Raw genomic sequence first — 17,567 nt, forward strand, 5'->3', positions numbered from 1 at the left:
GTGGGTACACTGCTGACTATGTCTGTATGTTGTCAAGAAAACTGGTATGAGGTTTGAGATCTATCCAGGTACACACAGAAAAAGGTGCATGAAGGCCTGAAGGAAATAAAGCAATCTTGTGTTTTGATTTATAATGATTGAGTGTTTTGATAATGATTAAGTTGAACATGGATGAATACAATAGGTAAAATGACTGTATGTAAGTAATCACTGAATGATTCTGAAGTGTACGAATCATGATCTGTAATAACATGACAACAATGAAATGATTAAGGTTTGATGATTTATAATAAGTGAAAGAGGTGATTAATGCTTATGATTAATGCTTAATGGAAATCAGCACATAGTTTTTAATATTTGACTGTGTTTAAAAGTTAATCAGAGAAAAGCACATAGTTTTTAATGTTAAAAGGAAAAGGGGAAAAAGGAGAAGGGGAACTTGTGAGTTCCTGCTGTCGCAAGCAGTTCTGAACAGATGGCCAGACGCACAGGATGGGTGGGGCGGTATGGTTGGCTAAGAACAACACGCTGAGGAAAGGACGGTACTTTCCATCCCAGCCAGCAGACAGGAGGGGCCGACGGGGGTTTCCGTGAAATCAGCAGATGTTCAGGAAACCACGTAAACTAACACTCCCCATATACATACATGGCAGAGAACTGTATATAAGCAGACGGAAAAGGAGAAGTTCTTGTTCTTTGTCTGCGGCACCGAAGTAGAGCTAACAGAAGAAGCAGATCGAGGAAACAGCAGCAGACCACACCCTGGAGCCACGGGAAAAGCTGAAGCTTCTTGCCGCCAAAGGGAGACAAGTTCCAATCGTCCAACCCGGGTTCCTGATTCGATCGTCGGTCTTGCCTCAACCCAAACATTGCAACAGACTTGGAGAAAAGACAAAGGTTCCGGAGGGATAAGGAGTTGGGTTTTCAAAACAATTGAACCCTCTCTACTTTGCTTCTATTCTAAAGAGGATTTTCCACACAAAGGACAAAGATTCAGACCAAGGTTTTCGGACGTTCCTGTTGCTAAAGATCCACCACCAACTGGGTATGAGTCGAACTTGCTTCCTAAAAAGCTATCTCAGAATCTGCGACATAGGTTAGGGAAAAGAGACAGTAGGGTATGATTGTACATGTTGATCTTATTACACTGCTCTTGAATTATATACAATTGATTATTGATTTGTATGTCACATATCCCTGCTTAAGCTTGCTAAATAAATTCATACTCTAAAATTCTAATGAGGTTGGTGGACATTGGAATTAATTGAGTCATTTACTCATTTTTCAGTTCTTTTAATAAAGGTAAAACTAATGTACATGGTTCTAGTAAAGAGGAGGCCTCATAATTTCCTTTGGTGAGAGTAAAATAATGACCCAGGGACTTACATCCAAGTCACTAAATCTAGTCTAGTCGGTTCCAAGAGCTAGTTATATTTTAGAAAGCGAGCTACCGTTAACAGAAGTGGTTATTGGAATTATGCAGCTGTGAGGGCTACTCAGCTGATTGTTTCTTAACTGAAAAGGGTCGTAACTTCTGGATTGGAGGTAGTTAAAGCTAGACGAATCGCTTTCGACACCAGTTTAAATAGATTATCTCTTATAGATCTCTTTTAGGGTAATACCCAGGTCTTAGAGATTTTCCGGACCTGTTAGACAGAGAACTGGTCAGTAGTCAGCCCCGGAGGGTTGTGACGAAGTGGGCGGGGCTAGCTATTGCAGGATAACGGACAATGTATGAAATCATTTTTTTAAATAGACTGGAGCCTGCCGTAGAGACCGGCGTCATGTGTTCATGTTCATCTCCTCCTACTTTGATTACATTGCCTTTTCCTTTATTTTGGATTCCAGCTCTATCTGTAACTGACAAATTGGTTAATTATTAGTGGCATAGTACTGAAAGGTCACTGAGCAAATAAACAGTATCTTGTTAGTTTTTTTTTGTTTGTTTTTGGCCATCCAGCCTGGTGAGAGTTCAGTCATTCAGCAATGCTCTTTGGGTTTGAATGAGGACTCTGGAAGAGGCATTGAGCTGCAGCTGAAAAGGTAATATTCCAAAATATTTCAACTTAAATTATAATGGCTTGCAGCTGAAAAACTGCAGATTGAAAATGAGGGAGGAGTCGTTGCTCCTTTTCAGGAAGAGAAATAAAGGCTGCAGCAACAAGGCGTGTGTTTCAGCGGATGATGTGTTCTTTTGTAAGACGAGGCGTGAGAACATCCAGTAAAGTCCTGATAATGGATGTTATTGAAATACTGTTTTACAGGAGGAGATTGTTTCTCTGGTCTGTGTGGTCATTCTTCTGTGTTGCCTCTGAAATAGAAAGAGAACGGAAACAAAAAAAAGTAGCTTTTATCATGGCTTATGGAGAACAAATTCACAACGCTAGCCTGGTTAGCCTTGGAATAATCTTGCTGCTGAAATAAGGAATTCCTTTATGAGATTAAACTATTTGTTTGAATCTTGTCTCTGCTGAAGTTCACATGCTTTTTAAGCTCTGGAGAAAATGGTTCCCAGATCAGTGAGAGGCTTTACTGATGGTGGATGTTCAGACGTTCCAGTTTTGAGCTCAGATTCAATTTTTTCATCATTTGGCAGGAAAAGCACTGTGGTGATTACAGAAAATATCAGTTTTAAAAATTAACAGAAAATTCTTCCATGATAAATAAACTAATCATATACATGAATATTTATAGAAATGACTTTTTGCGCTAAGCCCTTCCTCCTGGCTCTGATTGGTTGTTTTTGGCCAAGACAGCAGACAGTTGTAATAGCTCAGGGAGGAAGTGGAAGAGCTTCTTTTCAGAGATGATCTAACATGTTGTCACAACATGGTGACAGTTTTAACAAATATAGAAAAAACATATTTTTTAATTACAAAAAATATGCCGCGTAAACAGGAAGAATATGGGTAATATCAACCAATACCAATGCTAATGCTGATTTATTGTGCATCTCTAAAAAAAAATTATATATTTAGTAACAAAAGAACTGGTAAAGTTAGAACATTATCTTTTATAGGGAAGAAGTTGAAGAATTGTGGTGGACTGTGGAGTGGTTGTAAAGGCGGTCCTAGTCTCTTTGGCACCCTGGGCAAACCACCCTACTGGTGCCCCCTGGGAATTGCTGAAGTTCAGGTTGGTTGGAGTCTGACTTGGTTGTTGTGGCTTCTGCTCCAGGACAGTCTGCTGATTTCCAAGTAGTTCGAAGCCAGAGATCAGACAGGAAGATAGGTGGAGGTAAACGGTGTGTTCAACTAAGGGACAGCAGCGGATTCTTGAGTTGGCTGAAAGGCGCTCCAGGTTATCAGTATGGAGGCGGAGCTGACGAAGAATTAAGTAAAGGAGTGAAGTGAAATTATGAGGTGAGTACGTGTAACGGATACTAGAGCTCAGAAGGAGCAGAACAAAAAGGTTTTTTACAGGAACCGCTGACGACAATCTGGTAGCTGTTGACTGACCAACAGGTTCCTGTTGGTCCTCTTTACAGATTAGCAGCAGGTGTGAGGAGCAGCCCCACCCTTTAAGAGCTGGGGAGAGGAGAGACAGACACGACTTATCCCCAAGCTGCAGTCTGATCCGTTCAATCCATTAAAAAGAGGGAAGAACATTTTTATTGACATTCCTTGCCAGGTGAGCCAGAGATCTGTTTTAAGATGTTATAAATGAAAAGCCAATGCAAATATTTGGAGAGTTGCTTCTAAAAAATATGCCTCGGTTCAGTTTGATATTAGAGGTAATAAAGCTGTAAAAAAAAAAAAAAGTGTTGCTCGAAAACACATAGCTAGGAAAGAAGCTAACATTGAGGGAAACTGGCAACATGGTCGAGATGCGCTACAACTAGTTAAACTACTAGTACTTTAGACAGTAGTAAGTTCAGAGCAGAAGAGAGTTTATGAACAAATACTCCTACATCCAAGTGAATTTTCTATGTGGTAAAGTCTCCTTTTCTTTTTTCTCATTATAGAAAAATTTGCACATTTTCTGGGGTGAGTTTAGTTTCTAGAATTTGTTATGTCACTATAACACATAAGGAAACTGAAAATACATCTTATCTCTCCAGTAGGGGAAGGTTAGTCGAGCAATCTTGTAGATATTTCTGATCTGTGGTTTAAAGGTGGTGAGGCAGTTCTCCATGTTTTGGTGTCTTCTTTTAATGGAAGCTTGATCAATGATTATCATAAATTCTAACTGCATGCGCAAATATTACTTAGAATGCACAGGATCAAAACTATACATACAGGCTCACTTACGAGATCTACATGAGCCAGGAATGATGTATTCAGACAAATGGTGCCGAGGATGTTTCAAAGAAACCACATCCTGGTAAGCTGTTAACAAGTCTGCAGCACATTTGACAGATATTGTTGAACTCATTTAATGTTGGTTGGCTTCCATAAAGTTTTAATAGTGTTGAGACGGAGGCACGTTTAATGTTTTAAAGTCAAAATCAAGTTTTAATGTTGGTGATCATCCTGATCCCATTGGAATACCCAACTATGTATTCCAATGGGAATACAGTTTCCCACTGGAACTATAGCAACTGATTTGAAATAAATTTATTTTACAAAAGTAAGGTATTTAAGTAAGGTGGTCCTGAAATGTATACAAAGCTATATCTACAAACATTTGGTTTGTTCATGCAAGCAGCTCCACATTTTCATTGAGCTGTAAGTGATAATTGTAGCATCTAGGTGCTTCTTTCTTGCTCATCAGCATCACAGTCTCTTTTTGAAGTTTTGAATAATCGATCCAGTTTGACCGTAACGGCGTGGGTCAGTTAAAATCTGGACATAAGTGAGACTTCCAACCGGACAATGACCATAAACACACATTAAGAGTTGTTTTGGAGTGGATGACGCCAGCTAACAACTTACACCTTTGTGGTGACTTACACCTCCAACTTTGTGGTGAAATTTTTATGGATTACATCTCTGGAATGTGATTAAAGACATTTATTGTAGAGCCACAGGATTTGCCTGTTTGCTGATTTTTCTGTGGATCATAACTCCAAAGTCTTTGAGAAAACAGCGGGTCTTCACAGATTTATTTCGTAGAACATATGAAAAATATTCAAAAGAAAATACTTTCAACCTTGAAAGCTGAAATACCTTGCACAATGTTGCTTGACATTGGCTGGCTCTTGGAATCAGCCAATCCAAGAACCACTTTTATTGGAATTCAAACTCTGTACATAGACAATTTCCCTGAAAACATTAATGGGAGATGTGGAATTGAATCAGTGAATACTTTTGCAAAGCACTGCATACTGTTGAAAGTTGTGAAAAATGCACATTAATTGGTGCACAAACCAACACAAAGTCCATCAGTATTGTTACACTATGCTCCACTTTATCCCACTCTGCTCCACTGTCCACATATTCCTGTATGTTGAATAAGGGACATGTGCAGGATCCTTTTATTTACTTCCTAGGTGGGCATTTTCCTCATCTATCATTTACAGCAATTAATGATTCTTTTAGCCACAGTTAAGCTGTAGTGGTGCAGAAACATTAATTAGACGTGATGAACATTGGAACAATGAAGACAGGGAGAAAAGGTGTCAAGGGATTAGAACCTTTAGAACTTGTGGTAAAGGCAAAATGTCAGATTCCAGAGAGATTTTCAGAGAACTTGTTCCTCAGTCTCTGTGTTTATTAAAGGGTTGCTGGTCAGGAGGAGATTTTACTGAGTTGCTTCCAACCTCCGGTGATCCTCCTTCCTGATGCTGAGCTTTTGAATAGCTGTTATTTACTATCTCAGACTGAAATAAAGCTGTGCAAAGTTATATAAGCCTGTAGGCCAGTAGTCACTATCAGCCTGGATTCCAATTGACTTAAGCGTGACTATGAATGGGTCTATAATTATATGAGCTACAATAACAACTTCTGAAGCATTTATTTACTGTTTCCATCATCCTCTGATCTCTGGTGAGCTTCTGGAGCGGTATTTAAGGGAAACCCATGCTCCATTCAAACTGTAGGTGCTGTCACTGAAGGAAATCATCAGTTTTATTCATTCAATTTAGTCAACTGTTTTTATTCAGCGGATGGGGAGGATTATCTGGGCTTGTTTAGTAGCTACTGCACTCCTGTGTACAAAAGTATTCTGAAGTCAAATGTGACACCATTAGCTAAAGTGTGCACTCAGCCATGAGGACAATGACTCCAAACACAGCAGAAGATATGCAACAGATGAGAGAAAGAAAAATAAGATCTGTGAGAAACTTTGTTAGCATTCCTCTGCAGAAACTTAAACTAGTCGATGGTGTAGTTGGACCATTTGAATCAGCTGTGTTAGAGCAGAGACACATCTAAAAAGAAACACTCTGTGGTACCGCGGTACATTTCATCCAGTGCAACACATTACTGTGATGGTTTATTTGGTATGGTATTGCATATACTATGCTACTGTACGTATGTCTCGTCTTACTTATGCAAATTACAAATTGTATGTTTTAGCATTGCACACGGTGTGCTTTAACTGTTCCAGTCCAGTCACTATATGAAATTCCTGCCGTAGTCAGAGACTTTATATGTCCCACACTCCATGGTAGTGCAGGTTCAGATGTTACATGTCCCATAGCGCTGTTACGATCCACCTCATGTGGTAATATGAGTGATAATTGTCTGTGGTGATAGTAGGTTTTCACCAGTTATCAGGCAAATCTGAATCTAGAATGATCCAACATGGAGCAAACTTTTCAGCATGATGGATTGTCAGGCATTTACATGCTTGTCTTGGTTATGTAATGTTATCTTAAGAGGGAAACAATCCCATAATTTATTTATCTATTTTCCCAAATCTAAACACCATGCTACATCTGACAGTAAAGTGTAAAAACACAAAATCTTACCATGTAGTTTTTGTCTAGTTTCTAGTGCAAAAATCTTAGCACAATTGAAATAAGACAAAACTAACTTACAAGTAACTCTACAACTTGTTTTAAGTTAATAATTCCTGAAAATCGATGAGGTCAGCAGAGATTTTGGATGTGGAATTCTTGAATATATGCCATTATGGTCTCTTTGTTTAATTGTTAAATAATTAACTCTGACCTTAGCTGCAGTAAGTGAGGTGTGTGGTGCTTCAGATGTTTTGGAGGTCTCTTTGTGACCTACTGGTGTGTTATTGGAGAAGAGTTGGTGTTCCCCTGTTGGTGTTCCATTGTTTTCTTCATTTGAGAATAATGACTCTCACTTTAGTTCAATGTGGTTCACATGTACTACAGTCTGGTACATACTGGTGAAAAATTCTTCACCAGACTGACAGATGTATCTGGGATCTGTTCTCGAAAGTCCTAACATTGGAACATGGTGTGATGTTTCTTGACATCTTTTGACCTACCACATATTGTGGGCATGCTTCTAATTTTCTGATTGTACAGGTCAAGCAGCAATCAAGTCTTGGTGAAACTCAAGCAAGAATGTGACAAAGCATTAAATCTGCAATATGTAACTTTTATATATATATATATATATATATATATATATATATATATATATATATATTGTTGTTGCGCAACACCCCCCCCCCTCCTTTCTGTCTCTACTCTCTCACTCTCGTACTTCCTCTTCTGAGAGGGGAGATGTGCTACCAGCTCTCCTTCTAACGGGTTAATTGAGTTTCCTAAATCTGCTGGGATTTACCCTGTCCAGAACTGAAGTAAACTCTGTTTAAGCTGGTTTCGAGAAACGATTCGCCTGGTTATCTGACGGCCTACATCCAGGTGTCCCACCCTTCTTCCCCCTGTGAATTAGCCAGACTGAGCAGCCTACAGCCAACTAGTTTCACAGAGCACACCTGTTAACGGTCGCTCGTTCTCTATTTTACAACTTGCATTTGTTATTGAACCAGGTAGGTTTTAGTGACTCGGGCGAGTCCCAAGGATGATGTTTTACATATGGGCTACCAGCAACCTAAAAACATTTTCCACCTCTTCCTCTCCAGAATCAAACATCACAGCTATTTTACAACCATCAAAGAACTTTAAGGTGACTCATTAACTGAATGTCCACAACATCTTTAGATTTTCTTTATGCTAAATATTTTATTAGTAAGGCATTTTTGCAAGGGTCAGTACAGCTTAATTCAGTAGCAGAAATAATCAAATAAGTAAAATCTAGTCTATCTTTCCCTACTGCTGATACTGAGAACTAAAAAAGGGAACCTTTGAGAGAGACGGACGGAGTTTGGCGTTTCGAACCCCAGACCTGGCTTGATGATGAAGAAGGTGCTGCAGCAGGAGGAGGAAGACGATCGACGAAGGCAGGGATCTCTGTAGGTCTGATGAGCTTCTTCTCCGCATGGATGCTGAGGTCACACAGGACTTGGTGCTGGCAGGAAAAAAGGCACCAGTTCTTCTTCCTTGTCTTTGTCTTTGCCTTTGTCTTCATCTTTGTCTTTGGGGTCAGAACCCAGCCGATGAGAGAAGTGCGATTTGAAGCCACAGATTGTGGGCCTGACGGGTTGGTCTCCATGAGCAGGACAGTCTTCGTCTCTGTGGCCCCGGCTCTTCTTCAGCTGCAGAGTTCTTTGTCCATCTCGATCTTGGCTCGAAGCTGCCCGGAGGATCCAACGAAAGGTTCCTCTTTTGCACCCACCTTATATAGGGTTTATCCACCTTTTGGTGCGTTTTCATTGGCTAGCACTGTTGCTGTGCTTGTTTAATTGGCTGACTGCTTAGACAGATGATCTCATATCCATCACTGTCTTACAGACATTATGTCCTGATGTCTGTGCTAATGTCTCAGGGTTGCTCAACCTCCTATGTCCCTTGCCTGCACAACCTTTCACCTACTGTCTACCTCCAACATATCAGTGATGTTTAATTGCAGTTACACCTTTTTACACCATTTCAAGTTCAATGTCAAAATCACATTTATATCACATTTATTTTCTTTAGCTTCTCTGATTTAGCATTCATTTATAATTTTATAACCATAACTTATATCACATTTATTTTCTTCAGCTTTTCTGATCTATCATTCATTTATAATTTTATAACCATAACTTATTAATTATTCTTATTATAATCTTAATGTGAGTTATTACAGATGTTTTCTGAAAAGAAACCAAGAATAATCCATGATTCTAATTATTTAATACCAAAGTTACAGTTACTTGTTTTTCTTGTAAGTGTTCTCACAAATATAAGTGTAAGTATTATTACAAGTAAACCAATATTAATATAAGTATTTTACTTTGAATCTTATCCAATTACTAATAATGTTTAGATTTCATTCTTTAAAACTTTCATGCTTTAAACTAAGGAATAGTCTCAGCTATTTTTATAAATCTGCAGGCTGGAAACTTCCTCTTTTTCCAGGAAACCTGCTTTTCTTGTTTAATGACTCTTTCTGACTGACTATGATTTCTTATGATTAGATAGAAAAAAGTAGAATTAAAGCAAAGTTTGCATGAGACAAAAACAACACACACAACCAGATTTATTTTATTGACACTTAAGTCTACTGTTGGGCCTTGATGTCACTTGAGTGATTCATTTTAAAGATAACTTTATTTATTATTACTGTTAAACTAACTTCTCCAGCATGGGGAAGTGGGATGAGCTCGGATTTTCTTGACAATATATATATATATATATATATATATATATTTTACATATTTGTCACTATGTTGTGACAGATAATCTGTGAAACAATTGAGTTCCTCAAACCACCACTAACTAGAAACACTTAGCCAGAAGGAGGATCTTGGAGTTGCCAATCAGGCTTGGATATCAGCTGCTCACAAATTTTCACTCCTCCCTCTTGTTGTTTGTTATGCAACAGCATCTTCCCGATAGCAGAATCTGCCAAGAATGGTAAGGCTAGTTAGCATGGCCACTGATGAAAGTGGAAAAACTATTTTCCTGGAACGGTGAGTTGCTTCTCCACCATGAGCACATGTAGCAGCACATACACGAGGTTAATTGACAGCACTAAGACCCTCCTTCTGGCTCTTGTTGGCCATTTTTGACCTGGAACGGTCAATAGTAGCTCAGGAGGAGGTAAAGGAGATCGATCTTTTCACATTTTATCTGTCATTGTATTGTCACAACATGGTGACAGTTTTAGCAAATATGTGAAAAACATATATATATCTTTTATAAAAATTTCATGCTACAGCTTCAAGATGATCCTGGTGATATAGATGTCAAGTTTAAATACAGAAACCCAGAGCAAATACTTTTATTGTATGGTTCCCAGAAATAGAAGGTAGAGGACTGTGTTTCCACCATGTCATATGATCATGAGTAAATATCGACCGGGATCCATCCAATGAGGTGTCTGTCAACAGGCAGCCCAACACTGGCAACTTCTTTAAACACAAATAATAAAACTTAATGATCATCCTTGTACAAATATTCAAGATGACATGACATAGTTTGATTTTACTAATGTCTGCTTACCCTAGTTGAGGTTAGGTTATTTAACTAACGAGGAAGACCGACAAGCTAGTGATGATTCCTGGGTTGTCAGTAAGAGGTTTGATGAGCCAATTGAGTGAAATAGAATCAATTTCATTGACAAAGAACCATATTTCTTTTCAGAGTTGAGCCTTTTTCCCACAATAAGCTTTTTACAACAGATGCAGTGAATGGGTAAAACTTGGACGAGATTTGACAGGAAACAATACCACCTGAACAGCGAGAGCAAATGAATGTGGCTCCTCACTTTGAAGATGCATTGTACCTCATTGGACAACATACCCTAAAAGTGGATGAGCTGTATAACTCACCATGCTGATCGACTAACACCCATGTAGAGCAAATGCTGCTATTTTTTTTTTATCCTGTGACAATTCAGTCAAAGAAGTCTATTTGTGTTTGAGTGCATCTCAGGTTTTGCCTCGTGTGTCATTCTCCTTCCTGCTCCTAATCTCCTGAGCTCATCTGGAGAACAGCGGGTGAGCAGATTCTATTTCCTGCTTGATTCAATATTAATAGATCGGGGTGCTACTCTGAGACGCTCTTCGCAGGGTAAAAACGGAAAACTGACGCCTCGCTGTTTCGTCATCTTTTAGTACGACAGCTGCTTGTGCAGAATACAAAGGCTTTGTGAATGTCAGGAAATGATCAAGAAACAAGATATGTAAAGGAAAACCCAAAAATAAGAGTAACAGGAGCAAGAGAGTGAGGGGACAGGATTATGGGCACAGCAGTCTGCTGTTACCTGGGGTTGTGATGTACTAAAAAGCCAACTGGAATGAAGGTTGTCAGAAACAGTGGGCTGTTGCATTAAGACACCTGACAGTGGCTGCTTTTCCAGTGCGCAAAAATAATAATAATAAAAAAACACAATTTTGCAATTGCATTGTTTCCATTAAATATGAAACACAATTAACATTACATATGAATAAGTTTGCTCACGCGATAAGTCATTAAAAAACATGCTGCACCATCACCCACCTATCACTTATTGTCTTCTTCATCTTTTCCACCAATAGTAACATCCAGCTGTTTATCACATGATTTGTGTGATGCAAAAAGTGTTTTCATTGCAGTTTTACGCAATACACTAATTTTGATAAGCCCATCTCATCCTACTGCAAAATCTTTTTTTTTTTAGTAAAAACTGGCGTGTCTCCACAAAGCAAATTTATTTTTGTGATTCCAATTTGCACAACTTTAAGATCAATGGAAATGCAGTGATTTGAGCAGAGGTCCTTCAAACTGTGGTCTCTAGACTGAGTCTGTAACAGAATATGAAGCTCACTATACATGGACAAATCAGTCTGCCACAATATGCTGATATAATTTTTGCAAACATGTTTTGCTACTCCATAATTCAGTTTTGATTGTGTACAGTTGCCCACAAAATAATTTAGTCAGGACAGTTTAAACAATTAAATAATCTAGTATTAACCCCAAATTCAACACTAAATCCTATTTTTAATGACAACTGTTATCTCGAAATGTTCACATGGTTCGAACCACCTTTCTGCTCCCCGCACATTCCCCTTCACCCACTGTTCTCCATGAAGTTGTTGGGTACTGTTGATATTCAGAGCCTCAGGTTGTAAGAGAGTGGGAAGGGGGGATTTGGGGAATGATGACCCATTTCACCCCCCACAAAATGCCACCCTGGATAGTTGCCCATGTTGCCTATATCAAGAACCACCACTGACTGTCAGGTTTGTAGAACTCCTTGTTTTCAGTTCTATCTGCCAAATTTCTATGGAACTGAGATCAGGTCTTTGTGATGGTCACTCCAAGGCATTTTGCTACTAATTTGGCAGTATGCTTAGGGTCATTGTGCATTTGGAAGACCGATTTGTGGTTATGTGTTTGATGTCTTGAGAGGTAGCTTCAGGATTTTCATATTATCTTTGTTGTTTATGACATCATTTATTTTGCTGTCCCTTCAACAACAAAAGAATCATATGCATCTTCCCCACAAACTTCACAGCTGTCATGTTGTTAGGCTGGCAAACATCCTCATTTTTCTCTAACAGAAGTCATTATTGAAAAACATCTCAATTTTACTTTCCTCAGACCACAGGACACATCTCCCAAAAAAAAAAAAAAAAAAACATTTCATGCTTCCTTCGGCTGACGAGCTTCATAGAGATCCTGATTTTATTTTACATCTCACCAGAACCACAGGCGGCTCTCCTCCATGCCACAATGCATTGATGCAGTTATTCATATAATAGGAGCCCAAACCAAGTACTGGCTGCATATTCAGTGGAGTTTTATTTCACTAAGCTGATCTTGCTTACCATAGTGGGTTACCACAGTTACAGATGGTGACAGACTTCTGTAACTGTGGTATGTGTTAGAATCAGGACTGTTTTTCTTACAAGAATTATAATTTAACATATTTTAGATAAATTTAATCATAAAGGGTTCTGTGTGTAATCTGTCCTTGTATAACATTTTAATTGTTATCGTGAGAAATGTCTGGCTGTGTTTAATTTTACAACTGTTAACTTTTCATTGGGAACCAGTTTGCTTGGGGTTATTTATTGTATTTTATTTAATGTATAGCGGCAGAAACAGCTGGACTAATGTTGACCACCAACTTTATTTTGTCTCTTGTTAAGTATGTTTTAAGTTTTGATACAATGTAATGTTTCAGTTAACAATTGTGGGTTTTTGAATTTTGTGATTTTATTTTCTGTACTATATTGTAATATATTGTGTTAAACATGAGCTGACTTGTGTAAATTTATGTTAAATACTATAATACAATCACAGTGACTGTGGGGTAGAAGAACTACCAACTTGATTTTCTCTGTTAGAATAAATAAAGTGAATGTGTCTGTTGTGAAATCAACCTATTGGACCTGAGACGAACAAAGAAGTGCTACTTATGTAAATGACCACACTTTTCAGAAATCTGACATGTCTGTTTAAAACATCTTTTAAGTGATCTTATGCGATATTCTAATTTTCCGAGGCTGAATTTTGTGGTTATTCTGTAAGCCTTAATAAGCATCAAACTTACAAGAAATAAATGTTTTAGATAGTTTATGTATGGTTTAGTTACCACAATAAAGAGCCACTTTTACAACGTTAATAAACAGCTCCTTAAAACAAAACATGCCAGGTCCCACCCGCCCTAACTCAATGAAAAAGAAAGAAAGAAAAAAAAAACAATAACAAAACTTTGCTGGCCAGCACATACTATCGTAGCGTGGGAGAAGTAGACCAATAAGCGCTATAGGTCTGAGGATCTGTTTCCCTGCTGCTGAGCCAGGACTATTATAGCTGGAAGGGGGCTGAGCCATGGGCTGGATATAAATGCTTTCAAACTGAGCGAAGAGCAGTGCAACGTTGATGTGAGTAATACCTTTCGTGAAGAAACGGATGGTCTGGTGCGATGATCTAAACCCCAGTAAAACAGGGAGCGGAGGGGCGCATCTTAAGTCAGTCACAGACGAACTTCCTTATGTGACTCCAGTGGCTGTTTATGGACTTTAGTAAGCTGCTGCGCCTGGGAATCTCTGAAGGTGCCAGCCGCCAATAAAAAACAAAAGAAGAAGAAGAAGAAGAATCTCTGAAGGCTCTTCTCGCAGAGCTGTTGAGACTGGCTGAAACGGCGCAGTCATGCTGGCCCTGTTCTGCTTAATGGACTAAGGACCTCCACAGATGTTACCAAAATGTGTCGGAGAGGAAGGGAAGCATGGTTGCTTCAATCTGTACATAATTTTATTTGAGGAATCATCTGTTTCACACCCTGGGACTCAAATAAAAAGAAAGGTAACGTTCGCGGACTGTCACTAATTTACAATGAATTGTGGTGTTGAGGACAAGACGTCGTTACGTTCAGTTCGCAGCTGAGGTTGTAGTTTAATTTAAAGGACTGGTTACCTGTTGTCCGATGCGCTACATGTTTTATGTTGCGGACTTCGGTATAGGCCATACGTGTGGACTTTTTTCAAGGAAATTCTGAAACATTTTTATGTCAGCTGAGAAAATATCTCCACCAACGTTGTGTTACGTAGAAGGCCTGCCCGGTGGTTCAGGCTTATGCTGTGCCAACGTAGCGTCGTTAGCATAGTGGTTAGCTCACGCACAACGGTCGCCTCGTATTTTCCTCCTTTTTATTATTCCAAACTAATATTTGTATATCACACATGCATAGTAACAATGGACAGAGCGAGGCACGATACTTAAAACAAGTGTCTTTGTTATGACTTAAAAATAACTGCTTCGTTTTGTTAGACCGTAAAGCAAGTTACCGTTATGTTTGCTTTTGCTAACGGACTCGGAATGTTTTTGTCAGGTAAATGGCTGAGACTTCGTTATGACCTGAACTGTAAAGTTTCAGAAGACCCAAACATTGTGTGGGAACTGTCACTGAGGTTAAACTGAACAACGATGTGGCTGTTTTTTGATAAATCCTTTTATTTTTTCCTTCGTTCCTTCGGACATCCCCTTATAAACGGGACATTTAAGTGTTCTTTACAAGAAAAAGGTACGTTTAAAAAACGTACCTTTTTTATACATAATATATATATATATATATATATATAATGTGTGTATATATATATATATATAATATACATTATCATATTAAATAATGTGATTAGAATTTTGACATTGCCTATAAAAAAGCAGCAAAATGCTTTTTCTTTTATTACTGACCCAAGAGTTGATAACTATATTTTCAGTTTCTGTGGATCTCATTTTTGTATTAGTGTTGTTTGAACAGCTGATGAGCATAGAACCTAAATGTTACCTCCCCTGAACATGGAGTACAAAGGTCTCTGACCCCAATGTTTTAGATCAGAGGTTCCCAAACTTTTCAGATTTTCTGTATTTACGAAAGATTTAAAACCAAAATGTTTTAACACTTAGCTAAACATGAGTTATGACGTTTAGTTAAGTCATAAAATTTCCGGTTGATGCTATAATATAATAGTGATGGGTAAATGAGGCGTCATGAACGTTTCAACCCATAGCAAAACTGTATTGATACTGTGTCGGTACTGTGTCACTGAATACTGACACCTGCTGGACATTAAAAACAGGCAACATAGATTACAGACTGATTTGATGACCTATAATATACAATAACATTTAAGTCATTGCATTTTATTGTGTATTATATATTGTACTATTTCATATCTTAAGTAAAATTTAAAATATTTGATATTCTTAGATACAGTCAATAAATAATATGAACATGTACCATAAAGTGAAAATTTAAGTGAACGTGTTTTGGAATGAGGATGCTTGTGGACTTGGGTTTTTTTTCCACAAATTTTTATTCAAAAAAATAAGTTTTTCCAATGTTTTGAAATTTAGCCTGTTACGCTTTTTTGAGATAACTTCTCCTGCTGTAGAAAACACCCTCTCACATGGCACAGATTAGGCTGGAGTGCAAAGGTATTGCAATGACAACTGGAAGAGGTTTGGATAAATTGTCTTTTGGTTCTGCCAGTATGTCATTAGCAAATCTGAAAATATTGCCGTCTGTAAGGTATCTCTGCACCTCCTGGATGGCATCAGCTGTGGCACTTTTGGTCTGCCTGCCTACTTCAGTGTCAAGATGGTGCCAAAGGTTATCTAAAAACATTTTAGTACATCATGTCCAAATAAACAGCAAATAATGCTGAATGAACCGGATGAAACAACGAAATGAAAACAAATATCTTATTTTCCGATGCAAGATCAAAATGGTCCCACACTGAGGAAAACTTTTGCTTACCTTGAGGTTGCTCCATAGTTGATGCCGTACAGTAAAAGATAAAGAATCTTTTTGGCAAATGCATCCCGTTGACGGATTCGCTTCCTTATAAACACAGTTTCGCATCGGTGTTGCTGGACCCATCACTGTAATATAAAATTAGGGTTACAATTATGTTTATAGTTTTTTCTTTATTGAATCAGGAAATTTGCTCTTATGAGGAATAACATTTCATTCAATAGGTAACTATGTAAACTGGTTGGTAGAGCTTTATTCAGCTCCCTAATAGACACATTTTTTGCTTCTTGGTGAATGTTCTGCCTTTTAGTGTGTAGAGTAAGTTACTTTCCTTTGTAATATTCGTTTTAAGTCATGTTTGCGACTTTAGAATACATCCTTACCCCTATGACAACTTAAAAGAATATTGAGCTTGCATTATTTTCAAATAAAACAAGTGGAATCCTGAATAAGCTATAAACAAATAAATTATGTGAACTTGACTGTCAGATTAAGCGTGCTTGCAAATCAGATCAGTTATTTCTTGTTCTATAGGTACATTCAAGAAACGTTAGTAGACTATTTGGGTAATGCAAAAATTTTTACATCTCTGTAGGTAAATTAAGCATGACATCGTTGGATTAAAACATTTTCAATAGATACCAACTATGGGGAAAAACTAGCTGAACCCTGATATTCAGGGTATGTATTTGACGTTAACCTGGGAAAATCTTGAAAGTTTTACCAAAGAGAGCAGGTTGTTGCATAATCACTAATCATCAAACTGGAGCCAAAGACTCACTGATCATTTAAAGCTATGGTAATAGAGGTCAGAGTTATCGTTTTTCAGTTCAGCACTCATTTTTCTGATGGCTAATCCTGAAAAAGTAATTATGTCTTCTTTCCTCCTGCTCATAGCCTGAGCAGGAGGAGCTGGTTGCAAGTCTTAGAGCAGCAGGTGTTTATCAGTCCTAGTGAATATTCTTCGATTTGATCTTCATGTGAGAGAATGCAGACTCTTACAAATGAGTGCATCCAAAAAAGAAAAAAAGTTGCAAAGTTTAAAGCCCAATTTCTGAGTGTATTTTTCTAACGGCTTGCGGAGGTGTCGGCTCAGACCAGATGTGGTACTGGATTTGATTTAGTCATTTGTGAGTGTTGGCATCTTATTTTCAACAGCAGACCTGTCCGGGTTGAGAGGTGTCGTTATTTTGGAGCTGATCTTATCAACATCAATATTGTTACTCTGCTGTTCAATGACAATAAATCTATTCTTTTTTTTAAAGTTTCTTTGTCAGTCTGCTGCTTATTTTTTTTTTAATTATTTAATAAAATTTCAGATTTTTGTTTAATTTTTGTCCAGGTTGAAATAAAAAAAATGCTTTTTTTGTTACAGGTTAATTTTCTAAGCTACATAAAAGTAATTATTAG

The 17,567-nt window shown here is 38.0% G+C and overlaps 1 protein-coding gene across 8 annotated transcripts in view; it reads left to right on the plus strand.

The window, feature by feature from the left end:
- Positions 1-1,938: 1,938 nt before the first annotated feature.
- st3gal3b (ST3 beta-galactoside alpha-2,3-sialyltransferase 3b) overlaps positions 1,939-17,567 on the plus strand; it is a 74,227-nt gene continuing 58,598 nt past the window's right edge. For 3 of the 8 annotated variants that reach the window (XM_028020454.1, XM_028020456.1, XM_028020457.1), the window contains exons 1-2: positions 13,719-13,956; positions 14,010-14,206. The gene's annotated coding sequence lies outside the window, so the exon portion shown is untranslated. Of the gene's footprint in view, positions 2,044-13,698; positions 13,957-14,009; positions 14,207-17,567 lie in introns of those variants that run through there. The other 5 variants (XM_028020452.1, XM_028020453.1, XR_003595898.1 and 2 more) reach the window with 4 other exon arrangements.

The sequence above is a fragment of the Xiphophorus couchianus genome, chromosome 6 (assembly GCF_001444195.1).
Source record: "Xiphophorus couchianus chromosome 6, X_couchianus-1.0, whole genome shotgun sequence".
In the NCBI taxonomy this organism is placed as follows: Eukaryota; Metazoa; Chordata; class Actinopteri; order Cyprinodontiformes; family Poeciliidae; genus Xiphophorus; species Xiphophorus couchianus.